The sequence below is a fragment of the Saccostrea cucullata genome, unplaced genomic scaffold (assembly GCF_032062105.1).
Source record: "Saccostrea cucullata isolate Sc308-1 unplaced genomic scaffold, CSIRO_AGI_Scuc_v1 ctg389, whole genome shotgun sequence".
Lineage (NCBI taxonomy): Eukaryota > Metazoa > Mollusca > Bivalvia > Ostreida > Ostreidae > Saccostrea > Saccostrea cuccullata.
The window spans coordinates 83232-105030 of NW_026923763.1; positions in this window are offsets into that span (position 1 = coordinate 83232).

Genomic DNA, 21799 nt, shown 5'->3' on the forward strand with positions numbered 1-21799 from the left:
CATCAAAGCAGAAAAAAAACGCATAAGGTTCAAGTGATGTTACATAAGTCCTGAAAGTTTTATGGAAATCCATCGAGCCGTTTTCGAGAAATCGCGTGCACAAAATTGGGAAGAAAAAAAAACCAATAATAATAACTAGAGCAAAGCTCGTTGCAAAACAACGAGTAGGTCTTCCGTCCTGTTTGACCGGAAGTAACCGGAAGTAACTTTCATTTTGTACAAAAATGAGTAATAACACCAAAAAATGCTTTAATCACCTTAATATATATTATTTATGTTAAAATAAGCCATTTTTTGCTACTTCCGGTTTGACCGGAAATGACAACGACGGGCGGAAAATTTATTTTTATGCTCCCAGAGACATATGTTACCCAAAAACGGGTTAAGAACGACAAAAATACGCGTTTTTTGACTACTTCCGGTTTGGCCGGAAGTGACGTCGACTGACGTATTTTGATGATTCCAATAGATTGAGCTTTACATTTTGAACAACATTGCTTCTTTGAGATATTACAAATTCTCAATACTTAATGAGATATAAAAGAAAAACTTTCAGCCCTTCTAGGCCCTTAATTTTAGGGGCCAGTCCTTTTTAAAAGATATCATTTGAAAGATCTTGGAATTCTACACTTCTTTTGTTCTATATGTTTTAACAAAATATTTCCAGGTAAAAAGATATCGTAGAAAAGGTGTTAAAAATTTTGAATTTTGCGATACGACTATTTTCGGGCCGTAGCGAGCGCCGATGTGCGGCACTTCCAATAAAAATGAAATACATTCCGCAAATCTACAGACTTAGGTCTACTATACCTGAAAATATCATGTGTCTATCTAAAGCCGTTTAGGAGAAATCGTGCGAACAAACTGACCCTTAAAAAATCATAAAAATGCTTATAACTCCGGACCGGAAGTGACGTCATCAAATCAGAAAAAAACGCATTAGGTTCAAGTGATGTTACATAAGTCCTAAAAGTTTCATCGAAATCCATCGAGCCGTTTTTGAGAAATCGCGTGCACAAAATCGGTAAGAAAAAAAACAATAATAACTAGAGCCGAGCTCGTTGCAAAGCAACGAGTAGGTCTTCCGTCCTGTTTGACCGGAAGTAACTTTCATTTAAAAAAAAAGAGTAATGAAGTCCAAAAATGGTTTAATTCTCCAAATCTGTGTTAAATTTTATTAAATTAAGCCATATTTGGCTACTTCCGGTTTGACCGGAAGTGACGTCGACGGACGAAAAATTAAAATTTAAGCTTCTAGTGACATATGATATCCAAAAACCTGTCAAGAACAGCAAAATTATGCAATTTTGGACTACTTCCGGTTTGACCGGAAGTGACGTCACCGGACGTATTTTGACGACTCCATTAGATAAAGCTTGACATTTTGAACAACTTTGCTTCTTTGACGTATTACAAATTCTCAATACTTTTTGAGATATAAAGGAAAAACTTTCGGCCCCTCTAAGCCCTTAATTTTAGGGGCCAGCCCTTTTTTGAGATACCATTTGAAAGATCTTGGGATTCTACACATCTTTTGTTCATAATGTTTTCACAAAATATTTTCAGGTAAAAAGATATCGAAGAAAAGGTGTGAGAAATTTTGAAATTTGTGATAGGTCTATTTTCGGGCCATAGCGAGCGCCAACGTGCGTCATTTCCGATAAATTTGATATACCTGATGCACCTCTCCAAACATAGCTCTACCTAGCCTCAAAGTTTGAAGTTTCTATCTAGAGCCGTTTTTCGGAAAAATTGTGGACAAAATGACCCTTAAAAATCAGAAAATCGACGATATCTCTAGACCGGAAGTGACGTCATCGAATCGGAAAAAAACTCATAAGGTTCAAGTGATGTTCCATACGTCCTGAAAGTTTCATAAGATTTTGTTGAGCCGTTTTTGAGAAATCGCGTGCACAAAATCGGTAAGAAAAAAAACAATAATAATAAAAGTGAAAAAGAAACCGAAGAAAAACAATAAGGTCTTCCGCTGAAGACGGAAGACCTTAACTAGGTACGATCTCGTTGTGAACAACGAGTGGGTCTTCCGTTCGATTCTTGATGAGATGAGATAAGATTTTGAATGAGATTTTCATTCTAAAGTAATGATTTTCCATAATCTGTAAAAAGACATTGAACAATAAAGACTTCTAAAATCGACTTTTGGCCCCTCACGGCCCCTAATATAAGGGATCAGCCCTTTTTTCTTCATAACATTTTAAAGCTCTTGGGATTATGAACACTTTCTGTTCAACAACTATTCAGAGATTCTTTTTCGTTTTCGAGTTATTCGCAAAAGAAATATTAAGGGACCAGCCCTTCAACTCCCTAATGGGGACGTTTAGCGAAAAATGAAAGGTTGCATATTGTTCAGAACATCATTTTGAACATCTTTTGTTCAAAATTACTTATCAAAATATTTCTCACTTTCGAGATACAAAGCGTCAAAGATTTAGGCTTCTGGCCCCTTGTGGCCCCTTATTATGTAATGTACGACTTTAAAATCATAATAAACAGTTGTAGATTGTTGAAATAAACATTCTTGCTTCATTAATGTATAACAAATTATTGACTGTTAAGGAGTTATCGAAAAAAGACTTTTAGCCCCTTTTGGCCCCTAATTTGAGTACCCAGCCCCTTTTCCTGGATTTCATTTTGAAGCTCTAAGGATTTTGAGCACTTTTTGTTCAACAACTATTCAGAGATTCTTTTTCGTTTTCAAGTTATTCGCAAAAGAAATATTAAGGGGCCAACCCTTCAACTCCCTAATGGGGACGTTTAGCGAAAAAAAAGGTTGCATATTGTTTAGAACATGATTTTAAACATCTTTTGTTCAATATTACTTGTCAAAATTATTTCTCACTTTCGAGATATAAAGCATCAACGATTTAGCATTCTGGCCCCTTGTAGCCCCAAATAATGATATATACGATATAAAAATCATAATATGCAGTTGTAAGTTGTTGAGATAAACATTTTTGATTCATTAATGTATTACAAAATATTGACTGTTAAAGAGTTATCGAAAAAAGACTTTTAGCCCCTCTTGGCCCCTAATTTGAGTGTCCAGTCCCTTTTTCTGGAGTTCATCTTAAAGCCCTTAGGATTTTGAACACTTTTTGTACAACAACTATTTAGAGATTCTTTTTCGTTTTCGAGTTATTCGCAAAAGAAATATTAAGGGGCCAACCCTTCAACTCCCTAATGGGGACGTTTAGCGAAAAATGAAAAATTGCATATTGTTCAGAAGATGATTTTGAACATCTTTTGTTCAATATTACTTGTCAAAATATTTCTCTCTTTCGAGATATAAAGCATCAAAGATTTAGCCTTCTGGCCACTTGTAGCCCCTAATTATGTAATGTACGACTTTAAAATCATAATATACAGTTGTATATTGTTGAAATAAACATTTTTGCTTCATCAATGTATAACAAATTATTGACTGTTAAAGAGTTATCGAAAAAAGACTTTTAGCCCCTTTTGGCCCCTAATTTGAGTACCCACGCAGCTAGGATTAGGCTGTCCGTAAAATATAAAACTGTTCAGACTGTAGTAACTTCTTCGAACTACCTAGATATGACGTCACAATAGAATATGACGTCAAGTCACTGCATACTTGAGCTGACATGACGGGGAAAGTGTCATAATTTGTACATGTTATGTAGATTTATTTTGGGTCCTTGTTGTTTTATCCAAGTGTTAGGATTGTTTTTAAGCTCCGATGTGTTATTATGAAGGTGAACATTTGAAATTTAAATATTCTTATTTCTTTTCCTTGTCTGATATGCACATAATCAAACAATAGAGAAAAACTATGTGTGAAACTCTCCCCTCACACTTCGGTAGACAGAGTTAGAATTTAAGAATCGTGTTTATATTGGACTGGCACAAGTGAAAGACAAGGATAAATTGAAGATATTCTGCGTGAATCTACAAGAGAAGTATGTCCTCTAACTGAATTTTGCTGGGGGATTGAGTGTAAATTTTCCATTTTTGTATGAATTGCGAGAAGGCATGGAAAATACCCCCTCATTTGTCGGTAAGTTGAATTTCTCGTAAAATATTTTCTTAACAAGTAAAAATTAAACCTGCCCCCAGCACTTTCTATGTACCAGAGATCCCGATGAATCGATCAAGGTAACAAACTTTGCACAATATTTTTGTTTTGCACTTGTGCCGAGGCGATTTTTGTGCAACGTTTAGGAATGTCATAAATCTCCGTCACTTGATCAACACAGTCATGTGACATCACAAAAATATTTTATTATAATACCTGATTAAGCTGTCAACTAAAGTTGACTGCAATTTCAAACAAGGCTTACATATTGAAATTAAAATCTAGCTCAAAATAAAATGTATGTTTTTAAGGCATTTTAGGCCTTCGGACAGCCTTATCATAACTGCGCAGCCCCTTTTCCTGGATTTCATTTTAAAGCTCTTAAGATTTTGAACACTTTTTGTTCAACAACTATTCAGAGATTCTTTTTCGTTTTCGAGTTATTCGCAAAAGAAATATTAAGGGGCCAACCCTTCAACTCCCTAATGGGGACGTTTAGCGAAAAATGAAAGGTTGCATATTGTTTAGAAGATGATTTTGAACATCTTTAGTTCAATATTACTTGTCAAAATATTTCTCACTTTCGAGATATAAAGCGTCAAAGATTTAGCATTCTGGCCCCTTGTGGCCCCTAATTATGTACCAAACGATATTAAAATCATAATAAACAGTTGTAGATTGTTAAGATTAACATTTTTGCTTCATTAATGTATAACAAAATATTGACTGTAAAAGAGTTATTGAAAAAAGACTTTTAGACCCTTTTGGCCCTTAATGTGATGACTCAGCACTTTTTTTATGGAATCATATGAAAGATCTTGTGATTCTGCACAAATGTTGTTCAGTATGTTTTAACAAAATAATTCTATTTTAAAAGATATCATTAAAAATGTCTGAAAAAATCAGTCATAATTTGTAACCTAAATTTTGACCCCTACCGAGCTTCCATACTAGGTACTTCCGGAAACTATCCAAACTCCCAGTAACATGGGGACATGTCCTCTATCATCACTGAAAATTTCAGCGCTCTAGCTCAAGTCGTTTCTGAGATCAATGACGGACAAGAAGGTCCGCTAAATTTTAATAAAAGGGCGATAACTCTAGACCGGAAGTGATTTTCAAAAAATCCTTAAAATGGTATAAACTTCAGATGATCCTGCATCAACCCTGAAAATTTGAAGCAAATCCATCGAGCCATCACTGAGAAATCTTCTGCACAAAATTTGTGCAGAGAAAAAGAATAATTAATAATAACTAGATGAGATCTCGTTGTGAACAACGAGTGGGTCTTCCGTTCGATTCTTGATGAGATAAGATAAGATTTTGATTGAGATTTTTTTTAAATGATAATTTTCTTAAGAAAAACGATTGTGCTGCCGTAATGGTATTTTTTAAATATTGAACGTTGAATTGTCATAAATTCAAATTCTGGCCCCTCTTGGCCCTTTATGTAAGGGACCAGCCCTTTTTTTCTTCAAATCATCTTGAAGATCTCATGTTTTTTAACACTTTTTGTTCAACAAGTGTTCAGAGATTGTTTTTCATTTTCGAGTTATTAGCATAAGAAATATTTAGGGGCCAACCCTTCAACTCCCTAATGGGGACGTTTAGTGAAAAATGAAAGGTTTCATATTGTTCAGAACATGATTTTGAACATCTTTTGTTCAATATTACTTATCAAAATATTTCTCACTTTCGAAATAAGATGTGTCAGAGATTTAGCATTCCGGCCCCTTGTGGCCCCTAATTATGTACCATACGACATAAAAATCATAATATATAGTTGTAAATAGTTGAGATAAACATCTTTGCTTCAGTAATGTTTTACAAAACATTTAAAGATAAAGAGTTATCGATTAAAGACTTATGGCCCCTTTTGGCCCCTAATTTGACTGCCCAGCCCCTTTTTATTGATTTCAACTTAAAGCTCTTATGATTTTGAACACTTTTTGTTCAAAAACTATTCAGAGCTTCTTTTTCGTTTTCGAGTTATTCGCAAAAGAAATATTTAGGGGCCGACCCTTCAACTCCTTACGCAGCACAGTTAAGGTTACAAAAAGGAGGCGGAGCCTAATTTGTACGGGAAAACTTGACTATGACATCATACTTAATATACGTCATACAACATTTCTTTAAAATACCACAAAATTAGTTTATCTGCTTATTCAACCAGTAAGAAATCATCAAACTACATAAAAACTTACTACAGCATGTTGTTTTGTCTTTAGTTAAATCCCACATAACAAGTTATAAACAAGTCACTGATCGCAATACACTTGTCAATATGACGTCATTTCTTACAACGTGACGTAGCTTGAATGCAGTGAGAGATAGATCAAGTAATATTTTTTCAACAAAATATGCATTTTGTAATTCAATCAAATATTATTTACAGATATCCTATGGGCCAATAACTTGAATTTAATGTCTTCTTCACTATTTTATTAACATATTCTCTGTACATTACGTATTTAATTGACACTGCCGTATATTTGTATGCAAGTACATCGGAGGGTAACATGGGTCTTAATAAATCGATCTAGTGCAAGGGCATACACTCTATGGATCAAAGTAAGCTTTTACATTTTAACTATAGAATTATTAAGGTATCTGAAAAGTGCTGCGATCCTGATGAAATCCTAAAAACAATTTAATTATATCAATATTTCATGCCGCTGACCAGCAAAAAATATAGCATTCTGTCAAACAAGTATAATTTTAACAATGAAATTGCAGAATTTAGGCAGGATCGCAGCACTTTTTAGAAACTACAATGCGTGTTGAAAATATTTATATACTAAACTTGGATATTTAACTTGGTTATGCCCTTGCACTAGTGATATTTATATGTAACATCAATACTTCAAGTCAATGTTCTTAAATCGCGTGACTGCTGCATCACGTGACTAGTCTAAATATAAAATGTAATCGTCCTCGATATGTAGTTATCAATTATTATTACAATTATCCGATATAAATAATGTACTAAAAATAATCGCCATCCCGTATACGAATACATTTTTAAATACAAAATTTAGTCGATATTTCCATTGCGCACCTTAACTGTACTGCGTAATGGTGACGTTTAGTCAAAAATAAAAGGTTACATAATGTTTAGAGCATTATTTTGAATATCTTTTGTTCAATATTACTTATCAAAATATTTCTCACTTTCGAGATATAAAGCGTTAAAAGATTTAGCATTCTGGCCCCTTGAGGCCCCTAATTATGAATCATACGACATAAAAATAATAAAATATAGTTGTAGATTGTTGAGATAAACATCTTTGCTTCAGTAATGTATAACAAAATACTGACTGCTAAAGAGTTATCGATTGAAGACTTTTGGCCCCTCTTGGCCCCTAAGGTTAGTGCCCAGCCCCTTTTTCCTGATCTTATCTTAAAGTTCTCATGATTTTAAACACTTTTTGTTCAACAGATGGCTGAGATAGACATCTTTGCTTCAGTAATGTATTACAAAATATTAAAAGATAAAGAGTTATCGATTGAAGACTTTTGGCCCCTCTTGGCCCCTAATTTGAGTGCCCAGCCCCTTTTTCTGGATTTCATCTTTAAGCTTTTAGGATTTTGAACACTTTTTGTTCAACACCTATTCAGAGATTCTTTTTCGTATTCGAGTTATTCGCAAAAGAAATATTTAGGGGCCAACCCTTCAACTTCTTAATGGAGACGTTTAGCAAAAAATGAAAGGTTGCATATTGTCCAGAATATGACTTTGAACATCTTTTGTTCAATATTACTTATCAGAATATTTCTCACTTTCGAGATATAAGGGGTCAAAGATTTAGCATTCTGGCCCCTTCTGGCCCCTAATTATGTACCATACGACATGAAAATTATAATATATAATTGTAGATTGTTCAGATAAACATTTTTGCCACAGTAATGTATTACGAAATGTATTCTACTAAAGAGTTATCGATTGAAGACTTTTGGCCCCTCTTGCCCTTAATGTGATGACTCAGCACTTTTTTCAAGGTAACATCTTAAAGATCTTGTGATTTTTCACAAATATTGTTCAATATGTTTTAACAAATTAATTATATTTCAAAAGATATGATGCAAAATGTCTCAAAAAATCATTCATAAAATGTATCCTTAATTTTGACCCCTACCGAGCTTCCATACTATATACTTCCGGAAACTATCCAAACTCCCAGTAACATGGGAACATGTCTTCTATCATCACTGAAAATTTCAGCCCTCTAACTCGAGCCGTTTTTGAGATAATGGACGGACAAGAAGGTTCTCTGATTTTTAAAAAAAGGGCGATAACTCTAGACCGGAAGTGATTTTCAGAAAATCCCTCAGCCGGTATAAACTTCAGATCATCCAGCATCATCCCTGAAAATTTGAAGGAAATCCATCCAACCATCTCTGAGAAAAAAAGAATAATAACTAGATACGAACTCGTTGCGAGCAACGAGTGGGTCTTCCGTCCGCTTGTTGATAAGAAGAGATAAGATTTTGATTGAGATTTTCATTCTGAAATAATGATTTTCCATAATCTGTAAAAAGACATTGGACATTAAAGACTTTAAAAAATCGACTTTTGGCCCCTCACGGCCCAAAACATTAAGGATCGGTCCTATCTTTTCTTCATATCATCTTAAAGCTCTCAGGATTATGATCACTTTTAGTTCAACAACTATTCAGAGATTCTTTTTTTGTTTTTGAGTTATTGGCAAAAAAAATATTTAGGGGCCGACCCTATAACTCCTTAATGGGGATATTTAGCGAAAAATGGAAGGTTGCATATTGTTCAGAACATTATTTTAAACATTTTTTGTTCAATATTACTTATCAAAATATTTCTCACTTTCGAGATATAAAATGTCAAAGATTGAGCATTTTGGCCCCTTATGGCCCCTAAGTATGTACCATATGACATTTAAATCATGAAATATAGTTGTAGATTGTTGAGATAAACATATTTGCTTCAGTAATGTATTACAAAATATTAAATGCTGAAGAGATATCGATTGAAGACTTTTGGCCCCTCTTGACCCCTAATTGGAGTTCTCAGCCCCCTTTTCCTGATGTCATCTTAAAGCTGTTAGGATTCTGAACATTTTCTGTTCAATAAATATTCAGAGAATCTTTTTCGTTTTCGAGTTATTTGCAAAAGAAATATTTAGGGGCCGACCCTTCAACTCCTTAATGGGGATGTTTAGCGAAAAATGGAAGGTTGCATATTGTTCAGAACATTATTTTGAACCTATTTTGTTCAATATTACTTATCAAAATATTTCTCACTTTCGAGATATAAAGCGTTATAGATTTAGCATTCTGGCCCCTTGTGGCCCCTAATTATGTATCATACGACATAAAAATCATAAAATATAGTTGTAGATTGTTGAGATAAACATCTTTGCTTCAGTAATGTATAACAAAATACTGACTGCTAAAGAGTTATCGATTGAAGACTTTTGGCCCCTCGTGGCCCCTGATTTGAGTTCTCAGCCCCCTTTTCTTGATTTCATGTTAAAGCTCTTAATATTTTAAATACTTTTTGTTCAACAACTATTCAGAGATTCTCTTTTGTTTTCGAGCTATTTGTAAAAGAAATATTTAGGGGCCGACCCTTCAACTCCTTAATGGTGACGTTTAGTCAAAAATAAAAGGTTACATAATGTTTAGAGCATTATTATGTTCCCCAAACGGAGTTTGGGAACATATTGTTTTTACTTTTTCTGAATTTTTTCTTTGTTCTCCGGTACTTTTTTGTCCGCGAGTGTTCTCGTAAACTGCTCATCCGATCTAGGTGAAACCTTTTTAGGGTCACTAGGTATGTTGTGTAGATGTGCGGAACGAAGGTCATTTTGCGCGCACGTGCGTGCATGTGTGCGCACGTGTAACACGTGAAATGACCAATATAATAGATTTAGCCGTAACTTTTTAAATATTGGATGAAATGCTTTGAAACTCATAATATAAGGATATAATAGTAGTATAGACATGATGACATGGTCAAAATAGCAAGATCTCACGCGCATGCAGGTGCCCTTCGCTGCGATTGGCTGAAACTAAAAGTCTAAATATCTATTTTGTTTTCTGACAAAATCCTTTGAAATTTTGAACATAGTCTTACATTAGGAAGATCTACAGCTTGATATATAAGAATAATCATGAACACACGCACATGCACGTGTGCTGCAATCTGATTGGCTAAAACTTTAAATGCCTACAACTTTCTTGGTTCTCAATAATACAGGGTGAAATTTCAAATATGAATAGATATAATGATTGCCTACATTATACTACTATCAAAAGTAAATGCATGGACGTGCATGCACATGCGACCGCACACAATGTATTAAAAGACAGTATACTTGAGTGTTTGATGTTCATGCAGAATAAAGAACTTCTAAATGTCAAGACATGTAACATACTGAAGCATGCTGATCTTTTTACCCTTGACCTTGAAACTTAGGTCAAGGTCACTGGTAACCTGAATAAAATGTTGATATTAGCTATTTACCAAAATCACCTTGACCTATGAACTTGAAATCGACCTTAACCTTTGTCCTTGACCCAAGGGTAAAAAGAAACATGAAGTACATGTACATGTATCTAGAAACACCTTTCAGAGTTTATTTCGATTGACAGGTCAGAAGTTAAAGAGGTGGTGGTTTTTAATGACCTTGACCTTTCATCCAAATGTCACAATCAATCTTAAGTTCTTGGAATAAGATACAAGATTCAACCCCAACGTTAAATAGGTTAAGAATAAAAATAACCCCCCCCCCCCCACACACACACACACAAACAAATCAAATTAATGGCAACGTAGAGAATCACTGTTAAACTCAAATAACACCTCGAACCCACATAAAATTTCAGGAAAACTGCAGAAAAGAGCTCGAGGAAAGTGTATTAAAATATTTGATTTGAGTTTCCAAAGTATATAGAAATTATTAATTTATACAGAAAAAAATTACAAATCCTGTCGTGTTTAAAATTAAAGTGCAGATGACCAAAGTTGGCATATAAGCCTTTTATAGCCAATTTATTCAGATGTCGTTAATAGCATTCAATTCTACTGATTTGAAATAATATTTTAATACCAAGCATCCTTTGTTTAATTTACCTTTGAAATTTATTTGAATTTTTTTTAGAATTACGCAATCCCCAGAAATAGCGATTTTCGGTATATTAAAAATCAATATACATGTACGCTCCTTCGTAAAATAATCAGCTATTTGCATTCAGGAAAAAAAATATTAATAAGAAGGTGTTAAACAATATAGGTCACATTAGCTGACACGAATGTCTTTTTAAACATCTATTGTAAAACCCAGAGAGTAGCCCCCTATGCATTGGAAAAAATGAATAGTTCCGGTCAAAAAACCTTTATATATTTATTTACAAAGTATATAAAATTTACCAGGCACAGGTATCAGAGTTGTCAAAATGGCCTGAGAGGAAATATTAAAAAAATTCTGAACAGAAAGGAAAATCCCTTTTCCATGTATGGAACTACTATTGAATAAGTTCATTTTGATTGGTTAGGTATTGGCGTGACACCCTTAGTCGACTTTAACCCTGTCTTGTCGTCGGAATAAAACCAACTTTGAGCCCGATGTTAAAATAAGTAGAGAAATAAAACGTGAATCGATATATTAAAAATATGACATATGCTTGAAAAATGGTAAATTTATATATGTATTTTTTTCTTTGATTTGCGGGATAGAAAGATATGTTAATCGCTTAATCAACATGCCATAATCATCTTGCATATGCATGTACATGTACGTGTGCGCGCATGCAAAACGTTAAACAATATATCGTTGATAGTTGATATCATTGTAACTTTTATATTCTTAAATGAAATCCTGGGATACTTAGCATATTTATAAAAGGTCTCAGAGGAATAAGGCACGATAAGGGACATGGGGAGCGTTTGGGGAACATCTGTAACGGTCCCCGTTACAATTAGCACTAGTTTTGAATATCTTTTGTTCAATATTACTTATCAAAATATTTCTCACTTTCGAGATATAAAGCGTTAAAAGATTTAGCATTCTGGCCCCTTGAGGCCCCTAATTATGAATCATACGACATAAAAATAATAAAATATAGTTGTAGATTGTTGAGATAAACATCTTTGCTTCAGTAATTTATTACAAAATATTAACTGCTAAAGAGTTATCGTATTGAAGACTTTTGGCCCCTCGTGGCCCCTAAGGTTAGTGCCCAGCCCCTTTTTCCTGATCTTATCTTAAAGTTCTCATGATTTTAAACACTTTTTGTTCAACAGATGGCTGAGATAGACATCTTTGCTTCAGTAATGTATTACAAAATATTAAAAGATAAAGAGTTATCGATTGAAGACTTTTGGCCCCTCTTGGCCCCTAATTTGAGTGCCCAGCCCCTTTTTCTGGATTTCATCTTTAAGCTTTTAGGATTTTGAACACTTTTTGTTCAACACCTATTCAGAGATTCTTTTTCGTATTCGAGTTATTCGCAAAAGAAATATTTAGGGGCCAACCCTTCAACTTCTTAATGGAGACGTTTAGCAAAAAATGAAAGGTTGCATATTGTCCAGAATATGACTTTGAACATCTTTTGTTCAATATTACTTATCAGAATATTTCTCACTTTCGAGATATAAGGGGTCAAAGATTTAGCATTCTGGCCCCTTCTGGCCCCTAATTATGTACCATACGACATGAAAATTATAATATATAATTGTAGATTGTTCAGATAAACATTTTTGCCACAGTAATGTATTACGAAATGTATTCTACTAAAGAGTTATCGATTGAAGACTTTTGGCCCCTCTTGCCCTTAATGTGATGACTCAGCACTTTTTTCAAGGTAACATCTTAAAGATCTTGTGATTTTTCACAAATATTGTTCAATATGTTTTAACAAATTAATTATATTTCAAAAGATATGATGCAAAATGTCTCAAAAAATCATTCATAAAATGTATCCTTAATTTTGACCCCTACCGAGCTTCCATACTATATACTTCCGGAAACTATCCAAACTCCCAGTAACATGGGAACATGTCTTCTATCATCACTGAAAATTTCAGCCCTCTAACTCGAGCCGTTTTTGAGATAATGGACGGACAAGAAGGTTCTCTGATTTTTAAAAAAAGGGCGATAACTCTAGACCGGAAGTGATTTTCAGAAAATCCCTCAGCCGGTATAAACTTCAGATCATCCAGCATCATCCCTGAAAATTTGAAGGAAATCCATCCAACCATCTCTGAGAAAAAAAGAATAATAACTAGATACGAACTCGTTGCGAGCAACGAGTGGGTCTTCCGTCCGCTTGTTGATAAGAAGAGATAAGATTTTGATTGAGATTTTCATTCTGAAATAATGATTTTCCATAATCTGTAAAAAGACATTGGACATTAAAGACTTTAAAAAATCGACTTTTGGCCCCTCACGGCCCAAAACATTAAGGATCGGTCCTATCTTTTCTTCATATCATCTTAAAGCTCTCAGGATTATGATCACTTTTAGTTCAACAACTATTCAGAGATTCTTTTTTTGTTTTTGAGTTATTGGCAAAAAAAATATTTAGGGGCCGACCCTATAACTCCTTAATGGGGATATTTAGCGAAAAATGGAAGGTTGCATATTGTTCAGAACATTATTTTAAACATTTTTTGTTCAATATTACTTATCAAAATATTTCTCACTTTCGAGATATAAAATGTCAAAGATTGAGCATTTTGGCCCCTTATGGCCCCTAAGTATGTACCATATGACATTTAAATCATGAAATATAGTTGTAGATTGTTGAGATAAACATATTTGCTTCAGTAATGTATTACAAAATATTAAATGCTGAAGAGATATCGATTGAAGACTTTTGGCCCCTCGTGGCCCCTGATTTGAGTTCTCAGCCCCCTTTTCTTGATTTCATGTTAAAGCTCTTAAGATTTTGAACACTTTTTGTTCAACAACTATAAAGAGATTCTAGTTCGTTTTCGAGCTACTTGTAAAAAAAAATATTTAGGGGCCGACCCTTCAACTCCTTAATGGGGATGTTTAGCGAAAAATGGAAGGTTGCATATTGTTCAGAACATTATTTTGAACCTATTTTGTTCAATATTACTTATCAAAATATTTCTCACTTTCGAGATATAAAGCGTTATAGATTTAGCATTCTGGCCCCTTGTGGCCCCTAATTATGTATCATACGACATAAAAATCATAAAATATAGTTGTAGATTGTTGAGATAAACATCTTTGCTTCAGTAATGTATAACAAAATACTGACTGCTAAAGAGTTATCGATTGAAGACTTTTGGCCCCTCGTGGCCCCTGATTTGAGTTCTCAGCCCCCTTTTCTTGATTTCATGTTAAAGCTCTTAATATTTTAAATACTTTTTGTTCAACAACTATTCAGAGATTCTCTTTTGTTTTCGAGCTATTTGTAAAAGAAATATTTAGGGGCCGACCCTTCAACTCCTTAATGGTGACGTTTAGTCAAAAATAAAAGGTTACATAATGTTTAGAGCATTATTATGTTCCCCAAACGGAGTTTGGGAACATATTGTTTTTACTTTTTCTGAATTTTTTCTTTGTTCTCCGGTACTTTTTTGTCCGCGAGTGTTCTCGTAAACTGCTCATCCGATCTAGGTGAAACCTTTTTAGGGTCACTAGGTATGTTATGTAGATGTGCGGAACGAAGGTCATTTTGCGCGCACGTGCGTGCATGTGTGCGCACGTGTAACACGTGAAATGACCAATATAATAGATTTAGCCGTAACTTTTTAAATATTGGATGAAATGCTTTGAAACTCATAATATAAGGATATAATAGTAGTATAGACATGATGACATGGTCAAAATAGCAAGATCTCACGCGCATGCAGGTGCCCTTCGCTGCGATTGGCTGAAACTAAAAGTCTAAATATCTATTTTGTTTTCTGACAAAATCCTTTGAAATTTTGAACATAGTCTTACATTAGGAAGATCTACAGCTTGATATATAAGAATAATCATGAACACACGCACATGCACGTGTGCTGCAATCTGATTGGCTAAAACTTTAAATGCCTACAACTTTCTTGGTTCTCAATAATACAGGGTGAAATTTCAAATATGAATAGATATAATGATTGCCTACATTATACTACTATCAAAAGTAAATGCATGGACGTGCATGCACATGCGACCGCACACAATGTATTAAAAGACAGTATACTTGAGTGTTTGATGTTCATGCAGAATTAAGAACTTCTAAATGTCAAGACATGTAACATACTGAAGCATGCTGATCTTTTTACCCTTGACCTTGAAACTTAGGTCAAGGTCACTGGTAACCTGAATAAAATGTTGATATTAGCTATTTACCAAAATCACCTTGACCTATGAACTTGAAATCGACCTTAACCTTTGTCCTTGACCCAAGGGTAAAAAGAAACATGAAGTACATGTACATGTATCTAGAAACACCTTTCAGAGTTTATTTCGATTGACAGGTCAGAAGTTAAAGAGGTGGTGGTTTTTAATGACCTTGACCTTTCATCCAAATGTCACAATCAATCTTAAGTTCTTGGAATAAGATACAAGATTCAACCCCAACGTTAAATAGGTTAAGAATAAAAATAACCCCCCCCCCCCACACACACACACACAAACAAATCAAATTAATGGCAACGTAGAGAATCACTGTTAAACTCAAATAACACCTCGAACCCACATAAAATTTCAGGAAAACTGCAGAAAAGAGCTCGAGGAAAGTGTATTAAAATATTTCATTTGAGTTTCCAAAGTATATAGAAATTATTAATTTTTACAGAAAAAAATTACAAATCCTGTCGTGTTTAAAATTAAAGTGCAGATGACCAAAGTTGGCATATAAGCCTTTTATAGCCAATTTATTCAGATGTCGTTAATAGCATTCAATTCTACTGATTTGAAATAATATTTTAATACCAAGCATCCTTTGTTTAATTTACCTTTGAAATTTATTTGAATTTTTTTTAGAATTACGCAATCCCCAGAAATAGCGATTTTCGGTATATTAAAAATCAATATACATGTACGCTCCTTCGTAAAATAATCAGCTATTTGCATTCAGGAAAAAAAATATTAATAAGAAGGTGTTAAACAATATAGGTCACATTAGCTGACACGAATGTCTTTTTAAACATCTATTGTAAAACCCAGAGAGTAGCCCCCTATGCATTGGAAAAAATGAATAGTTCCGGTCAAAAAACCTTTATATATTTATTTACAAAGTATATAAAATTTACCAGGCACAGGTATCAGAGTTGTCAAAATGGCCTGAGAGGAAATATTAAAAAAATTCTGAACAGAAAGGAAAATCCCTTTTCCATGTATGGAACTACTATTGAATAAGTTCATTTTGATTGGTTAGGTATTGGCGTGACACCCTTAGTCGACTTTAACCCTGTCTTGTCGTCGGAATAAAACCAACTTTGAGCCCGATGTTAAAATAAGTAGAGAAATAAAACGTGAATCGATATATTAAAAATATGACATATGCTTGAAAAATGGTAAATTTATATATGTATTTTTTTCTTTGATTTGCGGGATAGAAAGATATGTTAATCGCTTAATCAACATGCCATAATCATCTTGCATATGCATGTACATGTACGTGTGCGCGCATGCAAAACGTTAAACAATATATCGTTGATAGTTGATATCATTGTAACTTTTATATTCTTAAATGAAATCCTGGGATACTTAGCATATTTATAAAAGGTCTCAGAGGAATAAGGCACGATAAGGGACATGGGGAGCGTTTGGGGAACATCTGTAACGGTCCCCGTTACAATTAGCACTAGTTTTGAATATCTTTTGTTCAATATTACTTATCAAAATATTTCTCACTTTCGAGATATAAAGCGTTAAGAGATTTAGCATTCTGGCCCCTTGAGGCCCCTAATTATGAATCATACGACATAAAAATAATAAAATATAGTTGTAGATTGTTGAGATAAACATCTTTGCTTCAGTAATGTATAACAAAATACTGACTGCTAAAGAGTTATCGTTTGAAGACTTTTGGCCCCTCGTGGCCCCTAAGGTTAGTGCCCAGCCCCTTTTTCCTGATCTTATCTTAAAGTTCTCATGATTTTAAACACTTTTTGTTCAACAGATGGCTGAGATAGACATCTTTGCTTCAGTAATGTATTACAAAATATTAAAAGATAAAGAGTTATCGATTGAAGACTTTTGGCCCCTCTTGGCCCCTAATTTGAGTGCCCAGCCCCTTTTTCTGGATTTCATCTTTAAGCTTTTAGGATTTTGAACACTTTTTGTTCAACACCTATTCAGAGATTCTTTTTCGTATTCGAGTTATTCGCAAAAGAAATATTTAGGGGCCAACCCTTCAACTTCTTAATGGAGACGTTTAGCAAAAAATGAAAGGTTGCATATTGTCCAGAATATGACTTTGAACATCTTTTGTTCAATATTACTTATCAGAATATTTCTCACTTTCGAGATATAAGGGGTCAAAGATTTAGCATTCTGGCCCCTTCTGGCCCCTAATTATGTACCATACGACATGAAAATTATAATATATAATTGTAGATTGTTCAGATAAACATTTTTGCCACAGTAATGTATTACGAAATGTATTCTACTAAAGAGTTATCGATTGAAGACTTTTGGCCCCTCTTGCCCTTAATGTGATGACTCAGCACTTTTTTCAAGGTAACATCTTAAAGATCTTGTGATTTTTCACAAATATTGTTCAATATGTTTTAACAAATTAATTATATTTCAAAAGATATGATGCAAAATGTCTCAAAAAATCATTCATAAAATGTATCCTTAATTTTGACCCCTACCGAGCTTCCATACTATATACTTCCGGAAACTATCCAAACTCCCAGTAACATGGGAACATGTCTTCTATCATCACTGAAAATTTCAGCCCTCTAACTCGAGCCGTTTTTGAGATAATGGACGGACAAGAAGGTTCTCTGATTTTTAAAAAAAGGGCGATAACTCTAGACCGGAAGTGATTTTCAGAAAATCCCTCAGCCGGTATAAACTTCAGATCATCCAGCATCATCCCTGAAAATTTGAAGGAAATCCATCCAACCATCTCTGAGAAAAAAAGAATAATAACTAGATACGAACTCGTTGCGAGCAACGAGTGGGTCTTCCGTCCGCTTGTTGATAAGAAGAGATAAGATTTTGATTGAGATTTTCATTCTGAAATAATGATTTTCCATAATCTGTAAAAAGACATTGGACATTAAAGACTTTAAAAAATCGACTTTTGGCCCCTCACGGCCCAAAACATTAAGGATCGGTCCTATCTTTTCTTCATATCATCTTAAAGCTCTCAGGATTATGATCACTTTTAGTTCAACAACTATTCAGAGATTCTTTTTTTGTTTTTGAGTTATTGGCAAAAAAAATATTTAGGGGCCGACCCTATAACTCCTTAATGGGGATATTTAGCGAAAAATGGAAGGTTGCATATTGTTCAGAACATTATTTTAAACATTTTTTGTTCAATATTACTTATCAAAATATTTCTCACTTTCGAGATATAAAATGTCAAAGATTGAGCATTTTGGCCCCTTATGGCCCCTAAGTATGTACCATATGACATTTAAATCATGAAATATAGTTGTAGATTGTTGAGATAAACATATTTGCTTCAGTAATGTATTACAAAATATTAAATGCTGAAGAGATATCGATTGAAGACTTTTGGCCCCTCGTGGCCCCTGATTTGAGTTCTCAGCCCCCTTTTCTTGATTTCATGTTAAAGCTCTTAAGATTTTGAACACTTTTTGTTCAACAACTATAAAGAGATTCTAGTTCGTTTTCGAGCTACTTGTAAAAAAAAATATTTAGGGGCCGACCCTTCAACTCCTTAATGGGGATGTTTAGCGAAAAATGGAAGGTTGCATATTGTTCAGAACATTATTTTGAACCTATTTTGTTCAATATTACTTATCAAAATATTTCTCACTTTCGAGATATAAAGCGTTATAGATTTAGCATTCTGGCCCCTTGTGGCCCCTAATTATGTATCATACGACATAAAAATCATAAAATATAGTTGTAGATTGTTGAGATAAACATCTTTGCTTCAGTAATGTATAACAAAGTACTGACTGCTAAAGAGTTATCGATTGAAGACTTTTGGCCCCTCGTGGCCCCTGATTTGAGTTCTCAGCCCCCTTTTCTTGATTTCATGTTAAAGCTCTTAATATTTTAAATACTTTTTGTTCAACAACTATTCAGAGATTCTCTTTTGTTTTCGAGCTATTTGTAAAAGAAATATTTAGGGGCCGACCCTTCAACTCCTTAATGGTGACGTTTAGTCAAAAATAAAAGGTTACATAATGTTTAGAGCATTATTTTGAATATCTTTTGTTCAATATTACTTATCAAAATATTTCTCACTTTCGAGATATAAAGCGTTAAAAGATTTAGCATTCTGGCCCCTTGAGGCCCCTAATTATGAATCATACGACATAAAAATAATAAAATATAGTTGTAGATTGTTGAGATAAACATCTTTGCTTCAGTAATGTATAACAAAATACTGACTGCTAAAGAGTTATCGTTTGAAGACTTTTGGCCCCTCTTGGCCCCTAAGGTTAGTGCCCAGCCCCTTTTTCCTGATCTTATCTTAAAGTTCTCATGATTTTAAACACTTTTTGTTCAACAACTATTCAGAGATTCTCTTTTGTTTTCGAGTTATTTGCAAAAGAAATATTTAGGGGCCAACCCTTCAACTCCTTAATGGGGACGTTTAGCGAAAAATGAAAGGTTGCATATTGTTTAGAACATTATTTTGAACATCTTTTGTTCATATTACTTATCAAAATATTTCCCACTTTTTGAGATATTAAACGTCAAAGATTTAGCATTTTAGCCCCTTGTGGCCCCTAATTATGTATCATATGACATAAAAATTATAATATGCAGTTGTAGATTTATAAGATAAATATTTTTGTTTCAGTAATTTATAACAAAATATTGACCGTTAAAGAGTTATTGAAAAAAGACTTTTAGCCCCTTTTGGCCCCTAATGTGATGAGTCAGCACTTTTTTCTTGATATCATATTACGGATCTTGTCATTCTGCAAAAATTTTGTTCAGTATATTTTAACAAAAGAATTATACTTTAAAAGATATGATGCAAAATGTCTTAAAAAATCAGTCATGATTCGTGTCCTAAATTTTGACCCCTACCGAGCTTCCATACTATGCACTTCCGGAAAATATCATGACCCAGGTGCAACATGGCAACATGTCCTCTATCATCCCTGAAAAAATCAGCTTTCTAGCTTGAGCCGTTTTTGAGTAACGTGACAGACACGGAGGTCCTCTAAAAAAAGGACTTGCCGGAATTAACTTCAGATGTCAATGCATCATCCATGAAAATTTGGATAAAATCGGTCGAGTCATCTCCGAGAAATCCTCTGCACAAATTTTGTAAGAAGAAAAAAAGAAGAAAAATAATAAAGGGGAAAAAGAAACCGAAGAATAATAGAAGGGTCTTCCGCTGAAGACGGAAGACCCTAATAATAATAAGAAAAGTGAAAAAGAAACATAAGAATAATAGAAGGGTCTTCCGCTGAAGACGGAAGACCCTAATAATAAGAAAATTGAAAAAGAAACATAAGAATAATAGAAGGGTCTTCCGCTGAAGACGGAAGACCCTAACTAGAGCAAAGCTCGTTGCAAAGCAACGAGTAGGTCTTCCGTCCTGTTTGACCGGAAGTAGAAGTCATTTCTAAAAAAATGAAAAATAACGCCTAAAAATGGTTTGAATCATCTAAATCTATGTTAATTAATGCAAAAATAAGCAATTTTTTGCTACTTCCGGTTTAACCGGAAGTGACGACGACGGACGAAAAATTAATTTTTATGCTCCCAGAAACTTAGGTTACGCAAAAAACTTGTCAAGAAGGCAAAAATATGCATTTTCGACTACTTCCGGTTTGGCCGGAAGTGGCGACGCCGGACGTATTTTGATGATTTCAATAGATTAAGCTTGACATTTTGAACAATTTTGCTTCTTTGACGTATTACAAATTCTCAATACTTTTTGAGATATCAAGTAAAAACTTTTGGCCCCTCTAGATCCCTTATTTTAGGGGTCAGCCCTTTTTTTTCGAGATATCATTTGAAAGATCTCAACATTTTTCACAACTTTTGTTCTATATGTTTTAACAAAATATTTACAAGTAAAGTGATATAATAGAAAAAGTGTTAGAAATTTTTAAACGCTCAATATGACTTTTTTCAGACCATACCGAGCGTTAACGTGCAGTACTTCCGGTGAAAGTTAACAACGCAATGCAAATCTACATATGTTGTTCTATCTTCCAGAAAAGGTTTCATCTTCCTGTGATGCGCGGTTTTTAGGAAGAGCGACGGACAAACTGACCCTTAAAAATCACAAAATTGCAAAAATCTTCGAACCGGAAGTGACGTCATCAAAATAAGAAAAAATGCATCAAGTTTTTTTTATGTTCTATCAGATCTGAAAGTTTCATAAAAATATCACCAGCCGTTTTTTAGAAATCGCGTGCACAAAATCGGTAGGAAAAAAAAATAAGAAGAAAAACAGTGGAAAAGAAACAAACGAATAACAAGAAGGTCTTCCGCTGAAGACGGAAGACCTTAAAAATAGTGGAAAAGAAACCTAAGAATAACAAGAAGGTCTTCCGTTTAAGACGGAAGACCTTAATAATAATAAAAATAGTGGAAAAGAAACCTAAGAATAACAAGAAGG